Source organism: Abramis brama (assembly GCF_963993115.1).
Source record: "Abramis brama genome assembly, chromosome: 7".
NCBI classification, from domain to species: domain Eukaryota; kingdom Metazoa; phylum Chordata; class Actinopteri; order Cypriniformes; family Leuciscidae; genus Abramis; species Abramis brama.
This window is the reverse complement of record NC_139969.1, coordinates 647,101-654,650: the sequence shown is the minus strand read 5'-3', so window position 1 is coordinate 654,650 and position 7,550 is coordinate 647,101. Positions and strand designations below refer to the sequence as shown.

The following is a 7,550-nucleotide window of genomic DNA, read 5'->3' as shown; positions in this document are numbered from 1 at the left end:
CCCTAAACCTACCCATCACACACACACACACACACACACACACACACACACTAACCTGACCCCTAAAACTACCCATCACACACACACACACACACACACACACACACACACTAACCTGACCCCTAAACCTACCCATCACACACACACACACACACACACACACACACACACACACACACTAACCTGACCCCTAAACCTACCCATCACACACACACACACACACACACACTAACCTGACCCCTAAACCTACCCATCACACACACATACACACACACACACACACACACACTAACCTGACCCCTAAACCTACCCATCACACACACACACACACACACACACACACTAACCTGACCCCTAAACCTACCCATCACACACACATACACACACACACACACACACACACACACACACACACACACTAACCTGACCCCTAAACCTACCCATCACACACACACACACACACACACACACACACACACACACACACACACACACACACTAACCTGACCCCTAAACCTACCCATCACACACACACACACACACACACACACACACACACACACACACTAACCTGTCCCCTAAAACTACCCATCACACACACACACACACACACACACACACACACACACACACACACACACACACACACACACACACACACACTAACCTGACCCCTAAACCTACCCATCACACACACACACACACACACACACACACACACACACACTGACCCCTAAACCTACCCATCACACACACACACACACACACACACACACACACACACACACACACTGACCCCTAAACCTACCCATCACACAAAACTTTCTGTGTTTTTACATTTTCAAAAAACTCATTTTGTATGATTTTTAAGCTTGTTTCCTCACAAGGACAAGGATTTCGGATATTGCCATCTTTTGGGGACATTTTGTCTGTGATGGGTTTATTGGGACACACACACACACACACACACACACTCATCTTGGATAAAAGCGTCTGCTTGATGCATAAATAAATGCATTTCCTGACTCGACTGATAGGCCTATATGAGAAGCTGCATTTTATTTAACTTTACCTCTGCAAAGTGTTCCTTTTCAAATCTCTCCCTGGCAAAGAACAATTGTGGTCAATAAACGTGCAAGAGAGACTGAATCATCTGAAGATCACGTGACACACTGGCATCACATCACGAGGGACTTTTCCTCTCGAAAAAGCCATAGAAACGTTTTGCAAGCATCTGAATCAATCAGTTCACAATGAGTAATATTTGATATGATGTGCAAAATATATGCTTTCCTCTGCCAGTTCAACTCTGGGGCGATCACGATATGAACATTAGTAATGAAAATTTGAATCAATTGAACCAATTGATTCGCAAAATGGAAACGCGACTCTCTGCTGACTCCTGCTGGCCAGAACAGTGTAAATGCAACGAAAACTCGGCCCAAATATGCATAAAAACCACTTTGACAAACCAATTACAAATGTTTTATTGAAAGTGTCATCTATTAAATGCAATTAACAAACAATTTAATACAATTAAATATGAAGTGTACGTGTTATATATGTTATTTTATTAAATTGCTGGGCTTGTTTTTATTTACTAATCTTCCTTTTTTATTATTTTATTTTTTTTATTATGCCTTAAACAACATATACAGAACAATACAACAGACAATATAAAGCCAGGGAAAGAAAGGAAAGAAAGAAATAATAATAATAATAAATAAATAAATAAATAAAAAATACACTCAAAAACATGCAAGACCTTTACATTAGGCTACTCAAATATTTTGAAGACAGAACATAAACGGACAGTTTTAATAGCCTTTGTATTAGTGCTAGTTTGAATAGTACAAAAGTAACTTTCCAATTCTTTAAAAAACACTGTAAAACAGGGTTTTCTGTTAGAAAATGTACACTTATGGATGTGAAACTTAACTAAAAGAATAAACAGATTAATAACAAAAGCTTCGTTATTCACATTATCCTGAGTAAAATATCCACTAATCTTCCTTTTTATTACATGAATAGCCTATTTCATTACAAAAATGTCTACAAAAAATGTCTACATAAAACTGATCCGAGATCATAGTAAAAACCATAATTAATGGGTTCACAGAGATCATCGCCCCCTAGCGGCGGCCGTTGATTTTTGTTTTTATTTAAAGTAACAAAGAGGAAAATGGACACACCCACATGAAAGAGCATCACCAGAAACCTTCACATTACAAACAAGATGGAATCATTCTAGAAATTAGCATATTGTTTAAGAATCTGTCATTTGAGAAGAGAGTCTACCTCTTTAAGTGAGAGTAGGAAGTGAGACCAATTGAGAACGATTTTCAGAACTATATCTTTGATCGTTATCTTTATAGTTATCGTCATTGGTGTGAACTGGCCTTTAGTAGCATATAATCCATTGAAATGTCGAAACAGTTATGACATAACATAACTGACATCACGTGACTTTAAAATCACTGATTGCAAGTTTGCAACAGTTTCAAAGCTTCACGAGGCAGTTTTTCACTAGTGAACATATTCAAGGTATGACATCAATCCTCAAAACTAAACAGAAAAGGAAGATTATTTATCGCCCATAACTAACCAGTGTCACGCTATTCAAGTTTTGATGGATGGCGATTACAGTGACGAACATGAGTCGTTAGTCACGCGTGAGTGTGTGAGTTTCCACACACTGGGAATGTTTGTGTTTTGATGTTTGCTAATTCTGATATATTAACTTGAGATAATAATGAGCTAAAATATCATGTTTTCTGAAAAATGTACCAAAAATGAATCCAGTTTAAATTTAACACAAGACCAAATATCTGCCAAAGGGTCAAAACTCTCTTAATTTTGATACTTTTTTTTTCCCAGATCACAAGACTTAATATCATGTCATTTTGAGTGTATCTTGATCTAAAGAAATTTTTTTGCTGTGTATGTGTATATTTTAAAAAAGCTCTAAATTTTCCACAGTGTTTGATTTTGTACTGAAAACACACTATGTAAATTATAAAATTTAAAATTCAATTGATAATTATGTTCTGGAATGTTTTTCATGTGCACATTGGTTCGCACAACAGCTAAGACTTATATGGACTCATAATATTTGTTTTTTTATATGTATTTTATTGGATATTTCCTTCTGTTAACTTTTTTTCTTAAACATTTTCTGTAACTTTCACCGTTTTGCATTAGATCATACTGGGATGTTCGCTGAAATTGTTGGATGTGGCACAGAAGTTTATTCAAATGTGGTATACTTATAAAACTAAAAACAAGAAAATATACTTTGTCTACTTTCTCAGAAGTATACTTAAAATTTTACAAACATAATATTTGGCCTATACTTGTACTCAATCTTTTGTTCGAGATATACTTATAAGTATAAAAAAGTATTCTGAGTTTGTCGTCGTGTTTTTTACTCTTCTGGGATTGAGTAACCTATTAAATACCAGGAATTTGCTTCAACTTTACTTAAAGTACAGTTAAAGGTAAATGTCAAGTAAAAAAACCTAAATAGGAACATAGTAGTATATGTAAAGTGTAAATATAATATAAGTATGATGTTAAGTTCACTTAAAGAAAACGTACAAGTATACTTGTAGTATAAAACTACTAACTAGTAGTTTACTGAGAGTGTACTTCAAAGTGTACTTTCATAAACTAAAAAATGTGTAGCAACTATTTGACTAGTAAACTGTCAGTAAACCTATAAGTTCACTTTTAGTTGCAGTACAAATGAAAAATGTAGTTGTAAACTAGTTGTGTACTCAATGTTTACTGCTGTCACTCTTAAAGTATACTTTTAGACGCTAAAAAGTGGGCCAATTTATTCCCTAGTAGTATTGAAATAGTACACTTGCAAGTTTACCACTAGTGCATTGATATACTTAGTTACTAGAAATATACTTAAAAATACATGTGAACTTTACTAATAAAATGAGCTTGAAGTATACTTATTTTTTCTAAGGAATTCTGAGAATTTATGAGCTCAAAAGCCAAAATTATGACGTAAAAAGGGAAATTTTCAAAATGATGACTTAAAAATGTCATAATTATGACAAAAAGTCAAAACTTTGGTATACTGAGTCATATGCATGAGATGAAAACGTAGTCATAATTATGACATTAAAAAGTCAAAAATCTCAAATTATATAGTAAGTCAAATTTTTATCTCACAATTAAGATTTAGTATGTCATAATTATGACTTTTAATGTCATAATGAAGATTTAAGAAAACTTGATTTTGTGGCAGAAATTGACTTCCAGACATATTCGCAAAATTATGTCCTTGCCCGTTTCCACTTCCACTCGAACATTTCTGCTTTACATTTAGAACAAAGTACCATATCATGTTTTTATTTGAATCTCACACACACACACACACACACACACACACACACACAGCACTACCATTGCATTCATTGACACATCTTATATCAGATAAATACCATGGTACATGCATATAGTAATCATAGAAATGCCTATTTTTGTTTGTTTGGGTTTGTATTTCAACATGGTAGCCTACACTGGAAATGCTTTTTGAGGATATTTACCATGTTAGGACAATGCAGTTCTTTGAAGTATCCTGGAGTGCCATGAACATACCAAGGTAAGTGAAAAGGGTAATCATGCTTGTTCTTTTCTAGCTTATGCATTAATACGTTATATATACTCTAAACTTGTAAACCATGAATATTGTTGGCCTTTATGATGAATTGCATGTGATGTTCCTCGTTTGCTGAATGAATAAATGTGAATCATTGTATAATTGACAGTTTTGTGTCCTGATTTGACTGCATCTGTCTTCTTGTTTAGGCTCTTGGATTGGCCTGGTGTTGCACGTATGGATGAACCAGCTAGAGGTTGAGATAAAGGCGTCAATAAGAAATGGAGAATCAAGACAGAAACTAACAGACTCAGGAAGTCACTGAGGGAAGTTTAGTGGTTTCTTGCGTCACAGACACTTTACACTGACGCTTGTTGCCGGTGCAGAGTGAAAGGTAAGGACTGGAGCGTTATCTTTATTCTTCTGTGTTTTTCTCCTCTCGATCTTTAACTTTAGCTTTAGCTGTAACGATGCCTGATCGGGCGCCGTATGAGGGGATCCGCTCGTGTTGGGGGACCGTCCTGAGTTTGTTTGATGGTGTGAACGTGAAGCTCTCAAGGCCTTCAGATGTGATCAGTCATTTCCGCAAGAGCACCAGAGACCGAGAGGAACGAACTCGCTGAAATATCAGTCGAACGTGATGCAAAACCCTCGAGAGGAGTTTGACACGCGAAAACCGAGGCAGATTTTTGAGTCGATCTTCTGCGATACTTCTGGAAAGATATGAAGATCATGTTGAAAGCGTGAGGGTGTGGCTTTGAATTGGTGCAAAGCTCACAAACGGAGAAGAGGAAACGGTGGCACGCGACCCAACCCAGCGTTTCGTGATGTGAAGGGTCTTTACAACAGACTGAGTCATGCTTCAAATCTACAACTCCAGCCGATGAAATGTTGTTTATATGCAGGTTTGCTCTCCGTTTAGATGTTGTCCTGTTTTTGCATTTCCTTTTTGCATTTGTGCTGTTCTTTTCTGTGTTTCCTGTGGTCGTGAATCTGGAGTGTTTTATTGCTTACAGGCCGCTCTTTCATAATTCAGACGACTTCAAAAGAAATGTTAGGTAACACTTTATTTTACACTGTCCTTGTTACATATGTTACGTGCACTTCAGAGTAATAACTGTTAATATGCATAATTACATGCAACTAACCCTCAACCAAACCCTAATCCTACCCTAACCCTATAGTAAGAACATGTAGTTGCTTAATACTCAGTACTTGCATATATAACCACACTGTAACAATGACACCTTAAAATAAAGTGCAACCGAATGTCATTTCTGAATGTTTTTCGTTATGCCAACGTTTAGTGAACATTTCAATTTGCAAACATCATGGGAAACGTTACATTTGAATGTTACATTTTGAAACTTGTAACATTTTAAAAAAAGTTAGATAAACTAAAATGTTTAAATGTGTATATAATAGGGATGCACGATGTATCGGCCGATATATGTTAATTTTTTATGTTATGGTTATTGGCCTGATAAAAAAAAATTGGCCGATATATTAAAGCTGATAAATAAAGTATTATTTTCTTCAGATGCGACTGTTCAACATGATGATTTTGAATTGCTTGAAATATGATTGGAATCACTTCAAAAAAGGAAAATAGTCTAAAGTCTGTCATATCGGCTGCATAAAATTATAATGAGAACATCATTTTAATTGTGTAATTGGGACATGGATTGTAACTGTGAGACATTTTTTGTAATCAGGCTCTCAAAAATTATATAAACTTGGATTAAGGTTTATAAGCCGATATATCGGTTATCGGCTTTCAAATATAAAGAATTATCGGTTATCGGTATCGGCCAACATTTTCATATCGGTGCATCTCTAGTAAATAATGTTTTTGTGCTCATGTTATTAAACTTTCTATTAACATTACTGGAAGAATGTTTGTTCATGACGTTCTGAGAACATTCAGAGTTTTCAGTTATGTCCCATTTAAATAATAAAGTTGTATTGGTATTGATCTTAAATCAAAATACATTTACTTGAGCTGCAGAATGCCATGAGATAAGAAGTCTTGTTTTCTACTACTGTGAGTTTTGGGTGGATGTTTTAATCGTCAGTAGAGATGCAACCATATGAAAATGTTGGCCGATACCGATAGCCGATAATTCTTTATACTTGAAAGCCGATAACCGATATATCGGCTTATAAACCTTAATCCAAATTTTTATATAATTTTTGAGAGCCTGATTACACAAACAAGTCTCACCATTTAAAGTCATGTCCCAAGCACACAATTATAATGTTCTTATTATAATGTTCTGTAGCCGGTATGACAGACTTGCGCCGCACATGTTGAACTTTCTGTATTTTCCATTTTCAAAGTGATTCCAATCATATTTCAAGCAATTCAAACCCATCATGTTGAACAGTCGCATCTGAAGAGTCTCAGCTGAAGGAAATAATACATTATTTATCGGCTTTAATATATCGGCCAAATTTTCTTATCGGGCCGATAACGATAACATTAAAAATGAACAAATATCGGCCGATACCGATACGGTGGCCGATATATCGTGCTTCCCCAGCTGTCGGTATTAATGAAAAGTAATATTCATTCCTTAGTTTATCATGTTTTTTAAGGATATTTCGAATCCCCAGTTTTCTGTCTCTGTGAACATGGTAACTTTCAACAAGCTGCTGGAAACATTCCTCGGAGATTCTGGTCCATATTGTCATGAAATCATCCCGCAGATCTGATGATGTGCGTCTCCCGTTCCTCCACTTCCCAGAGCTGCTCTACTGGATTGAGATCTGGTGACTGTGAGGCCGGTTGAGTTTAGTGAACTCGTCATGATCAAGAGTCCAGTTCTGAGATGATTTAGCTTCGTGACGTCAGAAGACGGCCGGCATCAGTGCTCGGGTCGGCTGTGGCGTTTAAAGATGCTCAGTTTGTAGTAAAAGACCCAAAATATGCCGA

The 7,550-nt window shown here is 36.0% G+C and overlaps 1 protein-coding gene across 4 annotated transcripts in view; it reads left to right on the top strand.

Annotated features, from left to right (window-relative positions):
- The first annotated feature begins 4,851 nt into the window (after nucleotides 1–4,851).
- Nucleotides 4,852–7,550, top strand: part of LOC311087621 (uncharacterized protein) — a 25,114-nt gene continuing 22,415 nt past the window's right edge. For 2 of the 4 annotated variants that reach the window (XM_084120967.1, XM_084120965.1), the window contains exon 1: nucleotides 5,131–5,520. The gene's annotated coding sequence lies outside the window, so the exon portion shown is untranslated. Of the gene's footprint in view, nucleotides 5,010–5,130; nucleotides 5,521–7,550 lie in introns of those variants that run through there. The other 2 variants (XM_084120966.1, XM_084120964.1) reach the window with 2 other exon arrangements.